This window comes from Anabrus simplex, chromosome 6 (genome assembly GCF_040414725.1).
Source record: "Anabrus simplex isolate iqAnaSimp1 chromosome 6, ASM4041472v1, whole genome shotgun sequence".
NCBI classification, from domain to species: Eukaryota; Metazoa; Arthropoda; class Insecta; order Orthoptera; family Tettigoniidae; genus Anabrus; species Anabrus simplex.
The window spans coordinates 87,864,989-87,885,839 of NC_090270.1; the positions used below are offsets into that span (position 1 = coordinate 87,864,989).

Below are 20,851 nucleotides of genomic sequence, written 5' to 3' on the forward strand. Positions count from 1 at the left end.
AAGAGGAGCACATCTCAATGTCACAGCAGGGCATCAAATCTGCTCAACATTTGGGCCGATAAATTTAACGTCTGAATGCCTGTATTTCTTGTAAATATAATTCAAAGTTTTATAATTAATTTTATACACTCGAATTTTATACTGCAGTGTTAAAAAATATATCTAATTTGACGTTATTGAAATTCGTGTTCAAATTTCGAAGTTTTCCTTCTAATTTCTAAAAATTACATAAAATGGACACGATAAAGAAAATATGAATACAGACATGGATTCTACACCCCTCAGTAGTTAAGCAGTCACCTCAGGTTTAATGTCTTATTAAATTATTTGTGTATTTTGAATGATGAACTTTACTAGTTTTGATGCTTTTTCGATTTTCTTTTCAAAACTAAAAAAAATGACGTGATACAGAAATTCTAAACACAGATATGGATCCAGGGCACTTTATTTAACAATAATCAGTAATATTTTCCCTTGTAGCAGAAAAAGCTTTGAAATTTATATCAGTGTTATTGTTTTAAGAGGAAGCACAACTGGGCAACTTCTATTAACACTAATCAGAGGGAAAAAATGGAAGGGATCAGATACTTCGAAAAATGAAGGTATCGGCCAAAGAAAGACACGGGTCACAAAGGGCGTGAAAATGAAAGAACCCCTAGGCCTCGAATGCTCCAATACCGTACGGGTCAGAAAAAGAAAAAAGTTGACCAAGAGAGGTCGGATAGGATAGATGAAAGTGAGGAGCCTAGAACAAGTAAGTGGAAGTAATAACGTGACTCAGGTAAGGTCCCCGTGGTAGCCAACCCACACCCCTGGGGCCCTTTTTGTGGCCTCTTACGACAGGCAGGGGATACCGTGGATATATTCTACAGCACCCAGCTACATGGGGTTCTACTATGCTTAGCCTCAGTCCCTTAACTTTGAGTGTTGGACTGAGCGGTTCATACGGTACAGCACTGGCCATGGCCACTTTCTTCCCACTCCTAGCCCTTTTCTGTCCCATCGTCGCCATAAGACCTATCTGAGTCGGTGCGACGTAAAGCTACTTGTAAAAAAGTTATTTGTTTTTATGTCCCGCTAACTAGTGTATTTTTACGGTTTTTGGAGCAGGCGAGGAGCCGGAATTATATCCTGCAGGAATTCTTCAACGTGTCAATAAATCTACCGACACGTGGCTGACGTATTTGAGCACCTGCTGATAACACCGGACTGAGCCAGGATCGAACGTGCCAAGCTAGGTTCAGAAGGCGAGCGCTTTACCGTCTGAGCTACTCACTCCAGCACTAAATTAATTCTTTTCCTCAGACATATTCACTTCAAACAAGACTTCTTTAGATGATGTTCTTCCTGAAATGTAATAAAGAACGAGTGTAGTTCTTACGCGTTTTAAATAATAATTACAAACATCAACATCTTCCTCCTGGCCTCCTTCCAATTTATTGCGCCCTGTCCAGTTTTATGGCCGGATGCCCTCCCTCATGCCAACCCTATGCGGAGGAATGTATTCACTGTCGCGTGTTTCTGTGGTGGTTGGTAGTGTGATGTATAGTATGTAGATGAAAATAACTATTAAGACGAACACAACAACCCAATCCCTAGTCAAATAAATTACACGTTCACAGTTAAAATCCCTGGCTCGCCCGGGAATCGAACGGTGGGACCTCTGAACCGAAGGCCAGTGTAATGACCATTCAGCCAAGGAGGCGGTTAATAATAATAATAATAATAATAATAATAATAATAATAATAATAATAATAATAATAATAATAATAATAATCCAAGGAAATTAGATGCAAAACATAGAAACAACACACATTACTAAGACAGTACAGTGCTGTCATTACCCTCTAGATGTTTCTATGATAAGGAAATCAGACACCGAAAACACTGAGAAAGGAAATACAACATACTGTGGATATTTCTAGCCGGGTGCAGCATTTGTAACACACACTCTCCGTCGACTGTGGGTGGCATCTGCCTTGTGTAGGATACTGCTTGTTATTGTGGTGGAGAATAGTGTATGCACTCCGATCGGCCAACCGAGCAGAGAAGGGGTGGCCATGCCTCTACCGTCGCTCTACGCCTCTGTAAACAGAGACGGAGGGGGGATGGTCCCCACCGCCGGCTGTCCTGAGAATGGTTTCCCGTGGTTTTCCATTCTCCTGCAGTAAGGCGAATGCCGGGACTGCTCCTAGTATAGGCCACGGCCGCTAACTCTCTCACCTTCTCCACACATCTCCTTCACCGAAACAAATCTCCCGGCCTGAGAGACGGCGTCACCGTCTAAGAGGACCGCCTCCCCCTTCAGGGGACGAATGAAAATATTTTTGTAGTGGAATGTTTGGATATCGGAATGAAGATTTTTTTGACATTAAACATTTCCACGGAATTAATAATATTAGTGTTATTATTATTACTATTAGGTGTGGATAAGCCAATTCAAGACCACGAAAAGTACTTGGACGCGTTTGTTTGCCTTACATAACGCCCATTTACTGCGAGCTTCTTTTCTCTCTTTATAAAGAATGAACCAACGGGGAAGTATAAATTTCCCACCCTGGAGGGTTGGACGGGCCACCTAAAGAGGAACACATTCTCTCTGGCCAGGAGATGTGCTTGTATGAAGGAGGAGTGAGAAATTTTAACGGGGTAGTGTGTGGAGGTATCGTAGAATGAAGTTTCGAGCTCTTGGCTGAGTGGCTTAATTAATCTGTAATTTACAATATTTATAACATGGGGCGGAATTTTGGAATTTATTTTTGCCATGAAATAATAAATTTAGCTAATGATAATTTGTTATAAATTTTGTGCAAGGAATATTGTTTCACAAAATCATCCGCAACTACCTGATAAATCATTGTTAACGAGCGTGGTAAGCGTTTATGAAGCAGATTCGATGGTCTTATTAACATATAGCCACCATGAACGTTCAGTTTTAACTGTGTAAGTACCAACTATGGACTGGATATTCCAAGATGCCCGATCAAAATGAGGCTATGCTTAGATCCACAGCCTGTTTCACGTATTCGACCGGGTCAGGAATGACATGAATGAAGCCCCGTCTAGCGGCGAGGATAGGAATCGTGCCGGCTGCCAAAGTCTGTCGCACTCCTCTGGGGCAAAGATTAATGACTGACAGAGGAAGTTAAATCAAGTTATATTGGAGAGTGTTGCTGGAATGAAAGAATACAGGGAAAACCGGAGTACCCCGAGAAAAACATGTCCGCCTCCGCTTTTTCCAGTACAAATCTCACATGGGGAGACTCTGTATTGGCCTCTAGAAAATCAAACCAATCTCCAAGGTAGGCTCTTCTGCTACACTCCTTGGGGTTAGCCGAGATTCAGTCTCAAAACTACAGCAGGGATCATATACTACATTCCCTGCACCATCCATCTCAGCCAATTAAGAATCCGAACGGAATTAAAGCAGGCTGTGTATGACTCCTAATACGTCCGAGATGTCCCATCTTATTCTTACTAACAGATCTTGTAATTCATTTTTTATTTTTTATTTTATACCTTTGTATGCCTTTGCTGGCGGTACCTAGTGTTTACAGTGCATTATGTCTTCTGGTATAGGCTATAGCAATTTTGTTACGTTCATTGACCTACAACTTCTTCTTATTCTTATTCTTCTTAATATTATTATTATTATTATTAATAATCTGCTTACCCTCCAGGGTTGGTTTTCCCTCGGATTCAGCGAGGGATCCCACCTCTACCGCCTCAAGGGCAGTGTCCTGGAGCGTAAGACATTGAGTTCGGGGATACAACTGGGGAGGATGACCAGTACTTCGCCCAAGCGTCCTCACCTGCTTTACTGAACAGGGCGTTGGTGGTGGATGGGAAGATTGGAAGGGATAGACAAGGAAGAGGGAAGGAAGCGGCTGTAACCTTAAGTTAGGTACCATCCCGGCATTCGCCTGGAGGAGAAGTGGGGAAACCACGGAAAACCCCTTCCAGGATGGCTGAGGTGGGAATAGAACCCACCTCTAGTCGATTGACCTCCAGAAACTGAGTGGACCCCGTTCCAGCACTCGTACCATTTTTCAAAAATTTCGTGGCAGAGCCGGCAATCACACCCGAGCCTCTGGGGATGGCAGCTAATCACACTAACCACTACACCACGGAGGCGGACTGTTAGTACATCACAGTAATGAATTATTGAAAAAATGAGAGTTTGAATAAGTTTCATTTTCATACTCCATTGTCCTTCAGAACTTGGCTGGAATACATCAGGATGGTTACGGAGACTAACTGCTAACATGAAAATTAATTAATTCATTTATTTATTTCTCTAAGGTAGCAACATCCGGGTCCTGATTGTCGAAGATTAGAATGTACGCGTATTTAATAGCTTCCTGAGAACAGGTCTTGTACCGCAGCCAGACCACCTGGTGGGTGTGGTCCAGTTTGTAGGTGTAACGCTCTCTTTCTCGATATCCTGCAGAGAAAGCAGAGCAGGTCCACAAATATACATTATCACATTCTGCGCCGCTATGATTGTTAGTTCGCTCGATATCCAAGATCGATAAGTATTCACATTCTCATTCAAATAAACCGGTTAGTTGGTCGGTAGGAATAGGTACATTCGGTGATCACAACCAACCATCCAATGTCCTTACTGCTTCATGTAAATGACCTTGAACCTCTTGTACAGCAGCCCCGAGATTTTACACCTGCCGAGCTGAGTGTCTCAGAGGTGGCCTCCTGAGCTCAGCTTGGCAAGTATCTGAAGGTGCTCAAATGCGTCAGCCTCGTGCCTTGTAGATTTACGGCACGTAAATAAACTCCTGCGGAACAAAATTTCGGCATCTCAGCGACTCCAAAAACAATAGATTTAGTTTTTTTACAGTCTGCTTTATATTCGCACCGACATTGATTGGTCTTACGGGTAACGCTGGGATAGGAAAGGGCTAGGAGTGGGAAGGAAGCGTCAGTGGCCTTAATTAAGGTACAGGCCAACCATTTGCCTGCTTGTGGAAATGGGGAACCACGAAAAACCATCTTCAGAGTTGCCGACAGTGGGGTTCGAACCCACTATCTTCCAAACGCAAGCTCACAGCTGTGCGCCCCTAACCGCACGGCCAACTCGCTCGGTGTAAAAGTAATTAGTGGGACGTAGGCCATTTATGGACCACATTTGACAATTTTTCATTACATTTAGCCTTCTCTGCCTTCACTATCTGTCAGTATCTCCTACTTCCTTCTTCTATTCTTCTGTATAGGATCTTCCTTTTCGCACCAATTATTATTATTATTATTATTATTATTATTATTATTATTATTATTATTATTATTATTATTATTATTATTATTTCTTCCTTAATCTGTTTACCCTCCAGGATTGGTTTTTCCTCGGACTCAGTGAGGGATCCCACCTCTACCGCCTCAAGGACAGTGTCCTGGAGCGTGAGACATTGGGTCGGGGGATACAACTGGGGAGGAGGACCAGAACCTCGCCCAGGCGGCCTCACCTGCTATGCTGAATAGGGGCCTTGCGGGGGGATGGAAGGGATAGACAAGGAAGAGGGAAGGATGCGCCGTGACCTTAAGTTATTTATCATCCCGGCATTTGCTTTGAGGAGAAGTGGGAGACCATGGAAAAGCATTTCGAGGATGGCTGAGGTGGGAATCGAACTTTCCTCTACTCAGTTGACCTCCCGAGGCTGAGTGGTTCCCGTTCCAGCCCTTGAACCACTTTTCAAATTTCGTGGCAGAGCATGGAATCGAACCCGGACATCTGAGGGTGACAGCTAATCAGGCTAACCACCACACCACAGAGACGGACATTATTATTATTATTATTATTATTATTATTATTATTATTATTATTATTATTATTATTATTATTATTATTATTATTTACACCGTTATTCATTGTCCACGACTTATTTGTGTAATGAGCAATGACTTGGTTAAACTTATTCGCAACGTTAACTTAAAATTTCTGGTATTCGTAGTCGTTTGTAAAACTCTAAGTTAGACTTGATAAATTGTTACTTGCACGAAAGTTGTAAATAAAATAGTGGCAACACAGATAGTGGCAAGAATTTATTGCCGCCATCAGCAAAATTCCATTACATCCCATCAATATAATCATCAGGGAATTTCTTGAAGTTCTTCCAAATGTGTGGCAGCCGTAGGGTGCCTTCAGTTAGATGATCCACCCACTGTGGGGGAGGGGGGCGGTATAATAAATCCACGGTATCCTCTGCCTGTCGTAAGAGTTGATTGAAAGGGTTTTGGGTCAGGAAAGGCATCCGGCCGTAAGAGAGGGCCAAATACACATGTTCGACACAGTCACACCCGCGACCGCACAGGTGTGGGAAAAGTGGGAGAAGATGTACGCAGATGCTGTGCGTAATAAAGTCGAATTTACACAGTATGAGAAAATACAAATGCATTTCTCAATTAAATTAATCTCAAATTTATGCAAGTAATACGTATCGTCTATTGAAGTACCCTAACATCACCGATAAGTTACAATATGCCTTTATTGCACATTTTCATAATATGGAGAAAACAGCCTGCAGTTTTGCTATAATTGGTTCCACTTTCGAAAGTGTCAGCTCCAAAATCGTTTTCTTTCTTTAAGCGAAACATACTTTTTGAATTCAGTTTCATTGTGGCGTTCATAATATTCTGTGAACATCGCTTTGGGGTACGAATTTCTTGTCTTTGAATACTTGCGTCTATCATTTCTTCAAAATCGTCATCCAATTTAGAGGTTAAGACGTGGTTAAAACGGAAATAAATCAAGAGCCTCCTTCACTTGATAAAGTTGAACTTATTTAACCGAATAAGTACCACTTAAATTGCCTTAACAATTGTTATAAGTTCGGCCTCATAAATATAGACTTAATAAAGTAAATCGCTATTAAGTAGGCTACGACTTACTTGCACACAAATCTGGAATATAGTAAAAATTTAAGTTTGGCTTGAACAGGAGCATTTCTTTACGAGACTATGAATATATGAAATTTGGTTCATTTATACTGAGTGAGATTAGAGGTGGGATGGAATTAGCGGTACCTGATAGTCGCTTGGAGAAGGGTCCTCACAAAACCAATTCTAGCATGGTCAAAAATGTGAATATAACCACTTCCCATCCCAACTGTGTTACTTGTTACTTCAAGGCTGTTACACCTGTCCTAAATTTGTGAGAGTGCTGGAAAATTTACAAGTCCTAACCCGCCTCAACTCTGTGAAATCAGTACGGTGGTAGGCAATTTCTTCTTGTAAAAACGTCTCCTGAATATAATTTTCGGTTGGTGAATATACTGCTACTAATACTACTACTTATACTATTAATACTAATACTACTGCTACTATTATTATGAATATTAATGCTAATAATAACAATGTAAGAAGAAAATGTATGTATGTATGTACAGTATGGATTTATGCATGTATTGAAAAATCAAACTCTTGACATATTCCACTGATACAGACCACTAACCTTCCCCATACTTTGTTCCAGGTAAGACAGAGCCAGGCGATGGACTGCCAACTTAAAGAGTCAGATTGATGCTCTACATTTAAAGTAAGCATTTCATCTTAATATCATTATGCAGGGTTATCAACATTCAATACTCAGAATTCTAGGGATGGCAGAAGAAACACAAACAGATAGGCCCTATGTTTTATTAGGTTGGAAATTAATAGCTGAAGTACATTTTGAAATGGTTGACAATAAAACTGTGATAGAACCATTTAATTGTGATCTTTTACGAAAAAGAAATGTACAAAAGTGCGTCCTCCTGCTTCAATGAACGTTTTGCAACGACGTGCCATTAGTTGTCGGACACGTTGAAAGACCCCAGGCATGTGCTGTAGACCGTACGCGACGAGCTCTTCCTCTGATTCACATGCAGTCGCATACACCCTCTCGCACTGCTCTAAACGAACGAAAACGTAGTGTGTGTTGTCAAAGGCCAGGCATTGCATTCTGACGTCATGTCATTTTCGTGATTTTGAAGAAAGAGAATCATTATTAAGTTATACCTCGCAGTAATGTTTCTGAATTTTTCAGTCAATAATTCGCTTACCAAAATATTTACCAAAAACATTTGTTTCAGTCTCTTCTATTGTCAATAGAAATTTGAGTAATGAATTTTGATTCACCCTCAGGCCAACTCTCAGAGGAAGACAATTTCATGTGTGATACGGATAATAAATAGCCTATGTCTTAGATAACAGGTGGCCCATCAGCGCCTTCCTTTCTACTTATAAGTGTCCCGTATGCACTAATGATGAACGGGATGCCTTATATCTGATTTTCACAGGGGTATTACTGCCTGCAGACAGGTTAAGTCGGAATATGAAGAAATAACAACCGAATGACCGCTCGTTGCATGTTCTTCAACACCATCTGTCAAAAGCGCCCTCTTCGATTAGTCAGCCTCGTTTTCGAACGCTCAATACTAGGCTAGTATTTGGTACAGTTGCTGTAGACATATCGACAGTGGCTGATATGTTCAGCAACGACGAATACACAGCCATAATTTTAGTCTATGGAGACGGATGCGCATGCGTTTCCAAATAGCCTCCTACCTTCTATGCACGTATCACCGAACAGAATTGCAACTAAGAGCTTATGGATCGTTCAAGGCACGTACAAGGAACTTTTTGGTGGAGTGAATTGTCTGTACGTGTATAAATTAATGAGTTATTCATTATTTTTTGCATCCTTGCGTGTTTAAAAATTCACCCTGTTACAGAATGTGTGCAGTAAAATGACTGCTATTTGTTTCAGATACGAAATATAGCACATTGTAGTGCTCCTTTGTAAACCAGCGGATATGCATCCCATTCATCACTAGTGCATGCGGGGAATTTATAAGTAGGAAGTACGGGGCTGGAGGGCACCTTGTGTAGGATGCATGGCGACATCAAATAGATTTTAAAATTCGTAGTACTGCAATAGGCCGTAACGAATTTCGACATAAACTAGGATTTGTGGCTGAAACAAGAATTACATTGAAATACAGCAGAAATGTATTATAGCGACGTCAATTTTAGCGACACCTCGTCTATAACATCAGATATTCTGTACTAGAAACATGTTCCTTATATGGGCTGTGTTTATCAGCCTTGCTTAATGCGAAAAAATTACTATGCGTCAACCTAGTACAAAACATCATTTAAAACCTCAATTTTGTTTAGGAATTTTTTAAACGTAATGATGTTTTATCTCTATCGTCACTTGAATATTCTGAAGCTGTTGGTGACATGATGATAATTTGTCGTTACCTGAATCGCTTCGAAGTTGTGATGATGAAAGGATGACAAAGTTACAATGGACGACGATACGCGAAGTATAGAATAAGGGCCAGAAAGACCAAGAAAAAGAGGGTGAAGAAAAGTCGTAATTACCCATCCCAACAAAGAGTGGTAGGCCCTACTTTAGAAGCCATCACAGTTGTGAACATGTTCTACGAAGCTACTATAAAGAACAAAATAGGGGAGAGTGCAGTAGAATTTTGAGGTAACCTATGAATACAGGAATCTACGAAGAGTATATCTGGAAAGTAGGAGAACACAGATAAACAATACTCATTATACAGTAATTCCTAGATGAAGAAGATTAGTGAGTGTTGTTCGTATTGTACTTTAGTGTACTGTTTTATGAAATTGAATACCGTATTTTATACAGAGGGAAGATACTAGATTAAGACTGCTGTATCGAGTACAATTTATGTTTTTTCCCTGAAATACAGTCATAAGTGGCTGAAAGTAGGCTAAGGCACTCTTCAGCATAACTTCCACGTTACGCCGACATCCATTAATATCAACAAAAAGTGAAATTATTTCGTTTTTGAAATTTTGAATTGACTAACACGTCTTTTGTTTAATCCAAAGTCAGACTACCAAGCAAGTGGTCTTGCGGTTAGCTTGCATTCGGGAGGTAGTGTGTTCGAATCCCATTGTCGGCAGCCCTGAAGATGGTTTTCCGTTTGGCTGTTCCTTAATTAAGGCCACGGCCGCTTTCTATCACTACTAGCACTTTCCTATCCCATCGTCACCATAAGACTGAACTATGTCGGTGCTACGTAAAGGAAATCGTAAAAAGATAACTTGTATTGCACGACGTTGTCATGAAACGGGAAACTCCCTGACCTGTTTCTACGCATATTCTTATTTGACGTGAATCGATTTATAAATCGGTGCAGATCGTGGCATTGCAACGAAATTGTGTAGCCTGTACCGAACATTTTTTTATTACTTAGAAAGTATAAAAGATATCGGAACGAGCCATGCGCCATTCAAAAGGAAAAGGCTAAAGAATACAACAAATTTCAGTCGTGGGTGGATGACGTCATCATACAAATGAAGATGGTCACCAATTATGGGTATAAAATCACGTGTCACCGCCAGGGTAATATAAGTGTTGCTCAAATTAAAATCGTGTGAGAAGTTCGCGAGTTGGTTCATTTTCTAACGGATGAGATTAGGCTACGCTAGAAACGGCACTATTTTAATTTGTGAAATATTGAAAAAAATTTGCATTACATGGAAAATATCTCCAAATTAAGAAAGTAAATGACTATAGAAATAGGTTATAGAATAAAAAAGTATCAAATTAGCAATCATAGAAGCCCAGAATGTCATTCTGTTCCTAACTAGCAAAGGGCTGTGTGGTTTGGGTCAGGGAGTTAGTGGGTTCGAACCCCACTGTCGGCAGCCCTGAAGATGGTTTTCCGTTGTTTCTCATTTTCAGGCCAATCAAATACTTAGGCTGTGTCTTAATTAAGGCTACGGTCGCTTTCTTCCCACTCCTAGCACAACGTTGCCATAAGACCTATCTGTGCCGGTGCGACGTGAAACACATTGTAAGAAAAAAAGACCGTCGCTTTCCGGAAAATTTCAAAAGTTTTCAAAAACTCAAAAAGCGGTCGCCGAGTGTGCAAGAGATGGAAGTTGATGGCAATGGTGATCCCAGCTGAAGCAATATCTGTAGTTCAAGTACGGTGGATTGTAACGACAATGAAATTTTCAAAAGTCAACGTACGACGAGTCTCAAGTATTCGAAAACTGTTCAATTTTATTCAGTTCGCTTTTCTATCTTTTTTAAAACAGGAAATTCGCTACTCATAAAAGAGGACTTTATTGCCATAGCTGTGTTTGATCCGCGTTGATTTATTATCAGTGTAATCGTATGAATGTGGGCATGGACGATGGCTGTAGAACCATTAAATGGTAATGAACATGGCCCCCAATGTAGAGCACGGTACTAAGAGAAGCCGCGACTCGTGTCTCTACACAGCCGTAGGTGGAGAACGAAAAGCCCCACCCAAGCATTGACCTCGTTCCTATGCAACAGATAATTTATGAAGTGAAGAAGGTCGTGAAATGGAAACAATCATCTTAGAGAAGTGTACACAGTCCGCGTGGCGCATTGCGTTCAAGGCTGGGCAGCTGAAATGTCACGTGTTCAACTCCTTAATTCCCACGTGGCTTTGTTTTGGTGGTTCATTCGTCTACATAATGAAACACTTACCTCAAAGCCGCCTGGCTACATTTAAACAATATAGCCTTCGAGACCTTTTTTCCCGCATTGTGTACGTGTCTCGATGAAGTTTCCTGTAATCCTAAAATGTTACTCAGAATTTTCCTGTCATTCTTTCTTCCTGAACTCTTGCAATTCCACTTTCTTATTCAACATAAGACACTCCACGCCAAACTGTCCTGTAGGACATATTTTTGCTTTGTATGTTATTTTTCCCTTTTGTTATACCTTTTTTATGTCAGCTTATAACCCAGTAACAATTTTCTGACGCTTTCCTTATTTTCCTATTTATCCGCATCGTTGGATTGGATTCATTCTATCAAGTATTTGAACTTCTCTGTTCTTTTGCCTCCTTGTGTCTCACACTCTCGGGTGCCTATGCTGTATGCATTTTATCCTTTCATAGGCGATTTACAGAACCGGTTTTCGGCGATTTCATACAAATTATCCAGCATCTTTTGAGTATTTTCTATATTTCGGACTTAGAAGACAAATTCGTCAGCGAAAGCCAAACATTAAATCTCCACATTCTGTCGGTTTCTCGCAAGAATTCCCCTTATTCTTTTAATTTCCAGAGCTTTTTCCAAAGGTTATTATTATTATTATTCAAAGAGGATACTAGTATTGTTTTACGTGGCTGATATTTCTTTGCAATACTAAGCTAGTTATCGTGTGAATACGCCATTAACACAGCTCTATTACTTTCTTCAAGTACATAAGAGCACCAGGACAGCACTTAATGGGAAGATTTCATAATTAGTACTGAAGTAGATGTTTATGCAAGCTGATATGTAGTTTCTCGAGATAAGAGTCTGTCTATGACAATCGTATTAATGGCCCCCTCCTAATTTCGTGCTCGGGGAAGTATTAATCTAATACAATGGTATATTGACACATATTCTTTTCTTTTTTTTTTAGTTTTAGCAGTGTTCGTATACAATCGCTAAATTTATACTTAAACGTAATAAATAACTGTCGTCACACCGAGGCTTTAAGTCGTAAAACATTTATGGATTATAATTGGCTAACTGAAGGCTATAAACTTCCTCTAGGGTTGCCCAAGCTATCAATTCCTAACAACAGTAACTCGTATGAACTGCACATCATTCTTCAGCATATAATTTTTATTAAGTACGTGATGAAATGTATTCTCTCGTAAAGCATAAGAAACAACCAAATCACAGCCTGGTGTGAAAATGGGGAACCTCGGAGAACCAACTTTAAGGTTGCTGACGGTGAGGTTCGAACCCACCATCTTACGAATCCAAGGTCACACCTACGTCACTCGAACTGCGTAGCCAATCCGCTCAATCACTATGTCTCAAGCTCTCTGAGTAAATCGCAAAATTCTTCAGATAATAATTAATGCCTCCGAAGAGGCCTGGTGCAGGTCTTTCGAGTTGACGCGGCAGTGAGCTTGCATCCTGGAGATAGTGGGTTCGAATCCCACTGACGGCAGCCCTGAAGATGGTTTTCCATGATTTCTCATTTTCACACCAGTCAAATGCTGGGGCTGTACCTTAATTAAGGCCAAGGCCGCTTCCTTCCAACTCCTAGGCCTTTTCTATCCCAACGTCGTCATAAGACCTATCTGTGTCGTTGCGACGTAAAGCAACTAGCAAAAAAGTTGACGCCGTATAGGCGACCTGCGCGTCTAAGAGGATGAGGCCCTGCCTGTGAGGAATGTAATGACAAAGATGGCACACACACACACCCATCCTCCGAGCCATCGGAATTAACCAATTGAGGTTAAAATCTCCAACCCAGACGGGAATCGATCTCGGGACCATCTGGACCAAAGGTCAGCACGCTGACAGTTTAGCCATGGAGCCGGACAGTTCTTCAGATAAAATGACTCTCAAATTGAGTGCTGCGTACACCCCTGGTATTTGTTGTTCAAGGTGACGGAAGAAGTTCAACATGCGGCTGAACTAGAGCGTGACGCACAACTAGGCTGGACCACAGAGGTGACACTGGACACTGCCTGGCTCATCCTATTGGCAAGGATGAATGGCAACGTTTCTCTTGGCCGGGTACCTGCCAGAGAAAGTGGCAAATGTTTCAGCTAGCATCACGTGACAAGAGAAATCCACGGGCGTTCGCAGGCTTAAACCATGAATCATATTTAACATCCCTCACGTGTTTGATCGTGATCAAGAAGATCTTTTTTTAGAATTGGCTTTACGTCGCACTGACACAGATAGGTCTTATGGCGACGATGGGATAGAAAAGGCCTAGGAATGGGAAGGAAGTGGCCGTGGCCTTCATTAAGGTACAGCCCCAGCATTTGGCTGGTGTGAAAATGGGAAACCACAGAAAACCATCTTCAGAGCTGCCGACAGTGGGGCTCGAACCCACTATCTCCCGGATGCAAGCTCACAGCAGCGCGCCCCTAACCGCACGGCCAACTCGCCCGGTATATGATCAAGAAGAGCGGCAGATCCAAATGCAGGAGGTCTGAAACACGACCGCAATATCCTGAAACACCATAGCATTCTACCGTCAATGTACTTGTAGTACCGTGTCTGCCTCTTGCACGGAGGCTCTGGGTTCCGTTCTCGGATCATCCAAGAATTTTGATCTGGGACTTAGAGTTGTAACGGGCTTCACTCATCCTTGTGTGGAGCTGTAAGATATGAGAGGCAGTGGACCCGGTCACAAAAGCCAAGCATTACGGTTGAGTGTATCATTACGCTGACGACGTAACACTCCAATATTTACTGGTCATCTGAGTAGCGAGCTGTCATCTTGGCCTTATATTATTATCTGCACCTGGATACGTAGTACTGAAGGCAAGATTAGCGCACAGGCTTAGCAATTGGCTATCTTCCAAAAAGGTTGAAGTTCGAATCCCAGACGATTCTGGATTGAGATTTTCATCCCAAAGCTCTCGTGACATCAGGAAGGACCTCAAACCCCTGGCCAAAAACAAAAGATCTGAGTGAGTTGGCCGTGCGGTTTGGGTCGCGCAGCTACGAGCTTGCATTCGGGAGACGGTGGGTTGTAATCCCACCGCCCGCAGCCCTGAACATTGTTTTCGGTGGTTTCCCATTTTAACACCAGTCAAATGCTCGGGCTATATCTTAATTAAGACCACGGCCGCTACCTTCACAATCCTAGCCCTTTCACATCCTTCACTCGCTGATAATTTTCGATATGTTAGTGCGACTTTAGAAAAAATTAGTATAACCGAAAAACCCTGTGGGTGGGGGCGGTGGAATAACACCCACGGTATCTCTTGCCTATCGTAAGAGGCGACTAAAAAGGATCCCAGGAACTCTCAACTTGGGACCGTTGGTTGGCGGCCACGGGGCTCTTAGCTGAGTCCTGGTATTGCTTCCACTTACTGTCCTATCCGTACTGTCTGACTTCCCTTTGTCAACTCTTGTTCTTGTCCAATACGCGCAGTATTAGAGCATTCGAAGGCTACGGAATCTTTCATTTTCATGCTCCCCAGAGCCCTTCTCTTTCTTTGGCCGATGCCTTCATTTTTCGAAGTGTCGATCCATTCATTTTTTACCACTAATTACAGTGATAGAGGATTGTTTCCTGGTTGTACTTCCTCTTAAAACAATAATCATCACCACTCCCAAAAGAAAAAAAATAGCGTGGGTGGCTCCAGTGACCCCAGAAATAACTGGGATAAACTTTTAAAAGTCCGCCTCAGTGGTAGAGTGGTTAGTGTGATTAGCTGCCACCCCCGGAGGCCCGGGTTCGATTCCCGGCTCTTCCACGAAATTCTAAAAGTGGTACGAGGGCTGGAGCGGGGTCCACTCAGCCTCCGAAGGTCAACTAAGTAGAGGTGGGTTCCATTCCCACCTCAGCCATCCTGGAAGTGGTTTTCCACTTCTCCTCCAGGCAAATGCCGGGATGGTACCTAACTTAAGGCCACGGCCGCTTCCTCCCCTCGTCCTTGTCTATCCCTTCCAATCTTCCCATCCTCCCGCAAGGCGCCTGTTTAGCATAGCAGGTGACGCTGCCTGGGCGAGGTACTGGTCATCCTCCCAAGTTGTACCCCCAACCCAGAGTCTGACATCCCAGGACACTGCCCTTGAGGCGGTAGAAATAGGATCCCTCGCTGAGTCCGAGGAAAAACCGACCGTGGAGGGTGAACAGATAAAGAAAGAGAACTTTAAAAGTTTTGTGCCGAATCCCGGAAACCAAGTTGAACTCTATGTCTCATTATTTCAAGAATATATACTAATATTAAGTGACTTCAACATAGACTACTATAAATAAGAGGAATTATATGCCAACTGTCAAAAGGAAGTACAAACGCCAGGCTGTTATCTAGATAATAATAATAATAATAATAATAATAATAATAATAATAATAATAATAATAATAATAATAATAATAATAATAATAATAATAATAATAATAATAATAATGTTATTTGCTTTACGTCCAACTAACTACTTTTAAGGTTTTCGGAGATGCCGATATGCCGGAACTTAGTTCCGCAGGAGTACTTTTACGTGCCAGTAAATCTACCGACACGAGACTGACGTATTTGATCATCTTCAAATACCACCGGACTGAGCCAGGATCGAACCTGCCAAGCTGGAGTCAGGAGGCCGTCTGAGCCACTCAGGCCTGCTCGAAGGTTGAGAACAACTGCGATAACCGCCCGCCCATTCACACAAGTTTCAATGAAGTGAAACAGGTGCTTTGTACTGTAAGTGAGCTCATCCTTACCAGTGAAGGAGTGTCGACCGAAACTAGCTTCTTCATTCCCAGTAAAGAGCTCTTGAATAACAAAGGAACGCTTATTGTGTCCATGAGAGATATCTCAGAGGCTGTCAACCATGAACATTTCTTGCCTCCAACGGGATTTGAAACCGTAATCTATTACTGCTGAGTCATATCATCTTCAGAGAAGAATTTAATCTTAATGGACCGTTGACATTCAAGACTTACAACCTCTCCTTTGTAGTCACTGCAGCTAGGCTGAGGAATACCCTCCATGCTACCATTACCGAGTTAGGCTACGTTCTCGTAGGAGATTTAAGATTGATTGCCTAAATCACTTGCTGAATGAGTGCGTGAATGAGCTTATTTTCATAAAAACTAGAAATGTATTTGCTAGTTATAGGTTTTTACTGTGTTTCCTTCTTTTATTATCACCAGTGTTAGTTTTAAAATTATCATCATGTTCATTTATATTGACATGTTGTACAGTCTATAATTATTTCTTTTATTACTCTCTCCATATTTGCTATTGGTACTATATTATTTAAAAATAAGATTTGTTGTATTTAAATAACTATATGTATATTAATTATTTTAAATGTTGTGGTTAAGTGTAAGAGAGGGCCTTGAGCCCTACCTTCACCATGAATAAAGACGAATTACTTACTCACTCACTCACTCTCTCACTTACTTACTTACATCTGTCTCGTAAAGAGGTAAGCACTGCAGGTTTCAAAATCAGAAAGAAATGGTGGTGGGGAGAAGGAAAATAAGGCTTAACTACTAGTGTTTATTTCAAGCAGTATTTCGCCGGGGGGGGGGATAAATTTCCCCTGTTATTTAATTACCTCCCCCCCCCAGAAAAATCTTAATTATGGATCTTTTTGTTTGAATTTTGGTGTTATAACGAGAACGATAAACATTAGAACGTTATTACAATCAGCTGAGAGACTGTAGCTTTCTTAAGAAAGGCCAGACGAGGCGTGATTTGTCATGATTTATTGCTTTATTTGTGGAAACTTCCTCTACCAGGGCTAAGTGCTGACTGAACAAATTTGTCTGTTTGTACACTGGTTAAGTGAATATTTTCCTTGGCTACCAATCGGAAACACACCCTCTCCAAGAAGTACAGAAGTGGTTTAAGCTCGAGCAATGACAAGGGAGGAGAGCTTCAAGTAATTTATATTTTAGGCCGGGTTTCAGATGGACTTGTCAAAGTAAAACATGAACAATAGGCTGCAGGTCCGGATTGCCACTACTGCGTTGTTTTATTTCTCAAGGTCTCGCAGTCATTTGAATTATTGCGGATGTTTTTATGAAAATATATACAGTAAAAATCATTAATTTCAGTAATAAATTGTATGTGTTCTACATTTTCCTCATTATTTTATAATGAAAGAATCCCTCCCCCAGGGTAATTTTAGTGGGGGGAACCTTTGTGATAAAATCGTCGGGGGGGGGGGGGGGGTTGATATCCCTCCCTTCCTTCCCGCGATTTCGCACCCTGAACTGTAATATTCTTTGCTATAATTTTAATTTCCAGGCAGAAGTATCGCTGCATGCCTGCAATTCATTAACAAATTAATACATTCGGATATAGATAATTCTGATTTCTTTTCCGTCCTGAATTTCCACATGCCATGGATAAAGTCGAGATTTAATTTAACATTTAAAAATAGAATGTGATTGCATTGTATATTATCAGGCCTGTTACTATTATTATTATTATTATTATTATTATTATTATTATTATTATTATTATTATTATTATTATTATTATTATTATTATTGTGTAATCCGTTTACCGTCCAGGGTTGCTTTTTCCCTCGGACTCAGCGGGGGATCCCACCTCTACCCCCTCCAGCAGTGTCCTGGAGCTAGAGACATTTGGTTTGGGATACAACTGAGAAGGAAGACCAGTAACTCGCCCAGGCGGTCTCACCTGCTACGATGAACAGGCGCCTTGTGGGGGATGGGAAGATTTTAAGGGATATACGATGAAGAGGGAAGGAAGCGGCCGTGGCCTGAAGTACCAGAAGTGTGAAACGACGGAAATACCGCTTCGAGGTTGGCAGAGTTGGGATTAAAACCTCCCGAGGCTGAATGGATCCCGTTCTTGTCCTCGTACCACTTTTGAAATTTCGCGGCAGAGCCGAGAATCGAACCCAGGCCTCCGGGGGTGGCAGGTAATCACACTAACCACTGCACCACAGAGAGGGGCTATTGTACTGTATAATGTTTTACTATAGTGAGATTGAATCGAGGTGCAGCAACAAAGCTAACGCAGTTGAACTCGCAGTTGCGATCAAGTCAGGCCATGGACGAAACCATTTTTACACCGGTCTGTTTTCAGAATAATCTTGCTTTACGGGAGTGAACGCTGGGTGTACTCAGTATATCTTATTCGTAAATTAGAAGTAACAGACATGAAATTAGCAAGAATGATCGCTGGTACAAACAACTGGGAACAGTGGCAGGATGGTACTCGGAATGGGGTGATAAAGGCTAAGTTAGGAATGAACTCGATTGATGAAGCTGTACGCTTAACCACCTTCGGAGGTGGGATCATGTCAAACGAATGGAGGAGGATAGTTTATCTAAGAGAATATTGACCGACCAAGTGGCCGAACGATTCGGGTCATGTAGTTATCAGTTTGTATTCAGGAGATGGTGAATTCGAGTCCCACTGTCGGCAGCCCTGGAGATGGTTTTCCGTGGTTTCCCATTTTCACACCAGACAAATACCAGGGTGGTACCTCAATTAACACCATGGCCGATTCCTACCCAATCCTAGCCCTTTTCAACCCTTGCGTCACCGAAAATTAGCTTCCTCTTTCTCAGATTGCTTCTCGAATTTTCTTAAGTTTGTCAATTCCTTATAGTGTTTATTACTGTAAACATTTGCCTGAGCTCTCTTCATTTATTGGATGGCTATTTCCTTAAGGTATTTATGCGTTTATTATTGGAATTTTCTATCAAGGAAAGAAAAGACAGAGAGAAAATATTGATAAATATGCAATGAAATTTTGTTTCTTCTCCCAAAACTTCGTTCAGGCCTGAAACCCTGCCGCTCCCTTAATTCCGACCTTTGCTGCCACAGTATTAATTAATATTAGCCTTCGCTTGAAACTTTATATACAGAATGTGGAAAAAAAATTCGCTCTCCTAGGTCTTTATTGTTCTGGTTCTTGGATGCGTCAACGAGAGATTTATATTTATCTTAATAACTGCGGAAGTTCGCACTAACGCAGGTAGTGTTTCGCTACACCGCAGTAGGAATGGGGTTGGGCGTGGAGGTAGCGTCTGTGCCTTTAGTTTATACATTCAGAAATATCCCCCCCCCCCACAAACAGAAAAAATTAAATTTAACCCTTGAAAGGCACACAAAATGAGCGCCATCCTGCGTAATTTGACCAATGCAATAGCTGCTAGCTTTCCATTCTGAATGGCCGTGGTTTGAATCCCAATGGATCGTCGCTGGCATTCCACCATGGGGATTCGAATCCTGGCCTGTGCATGTCACGTCAATTTGGTAAGGATTTCAGGTAAATGTGTAGGCCTTGTAGCTCTGTTTACGATATCAACAGTTAAGTGAAATCACAAACTACCTCTTTTTTCTCCTTTGAGATAAGTTACCCAAGTTACCCCTTCAATCAAAGCTTAGCACTTCAATGTGACATAAAACCCAGGTCATATTTATGGGAACCCTGAGAAGAGAGCAGCACTGATTGAAAGCTATTACAACACTTCGTCCGCCCGATTACTTTTCAAACTGGTCTGCAGATGTATGGATTGAGTTGGCACACCTGAGAATTGATTAAACGACTCCTCGCGAGATTCAAGCCGTCAGATAAGATGCACAGACAGGTCGTACTACATGCTCAAGATTATAAAAAGAAAGCGAGGTGGGGAAAAAAAGGAACTCGTAAGGAGCCTGGCAAAGAGATCACCGAAATTCTAAAGAGTGCAATCAACCCTTGGTGATGGAGCAAAGTCGTGACCAGCGGTTTGTGAGATCCTAACTGGATCATGGGAGAGTCGGCGGCCTACTCAGGTAGCTCTTTAACTCTCTAGATGAATTGCGTATCTTGATAGAACTGGATTGTAACAAATGATTCCGCTGAGAACGAAGAATAAATCACTGTTAGTAAACTCATGACTAATGAGCAGTGAAATAATACTGTGGGAGAACAATAGGATGGGAGAGCTTTCTGGGTCTCATTATCTTTTGGTGTTGTGGTGATTAAAACAAGAGATTATGAGCTCTCCTTAGCAGTGATGGAAGATACTGTAGAAGATATCCGATCCCTCAAAGGATGAGAGGCAGTGCCGTAACGTTCGTGCCTATAAGTCCTCCAATACAGTGGGGAGAGGGGGGGGGCTTAAGGGGCCCGCAGAGTTCCCTAGAAAACAATCCACAGTTCTAGCCCTTCAGCCAAGCAACTCAATGAAAACAGCCTAGGGATATGAGCTATGAATTTTAGGTAAAGAAAATATAATAATGTATGAGAATAAATTCTTTATATTACAATTTTTTTTAATCATCGTTATCAGGTCGATTAGACTAGCAGTTTGCCTTTTTATACCACTATGAGCGCTAATGTAAGTCAATGCTTTGTTTTACTTAAGTACCACTACGAGCGCT

At 41.6% G+C, this 20,851-nt stretch overlaps 1 protein-coding gene across 3 annotated transcripts in view; it reads left to right on the forward strand.

Annotated features, from left to right (window-relative positions):
* Positions 1-20,851, forward strand: part of LOC136875489 (protein dimmed) — a 236,830-nt gene that overhangs the window by 190,152 nt on the left and 25,827 nt on the right. The window contains exon 1 of one of the 3 annotated variants that reach the window (XM_067149033.2): positions 7,487-7,547. The exons of the other annotated variants lie outside the window; for them this stretch is intronic. The gene's annotated coding sequence lies outside the window, so the exon portion shown is untranslated. Of the gene's footprint in view, positions 1-7,486; positions 7,548-20,851 lie in introns of those variants that run through there. 3 annotated transcript variants of the gene reach the window in all.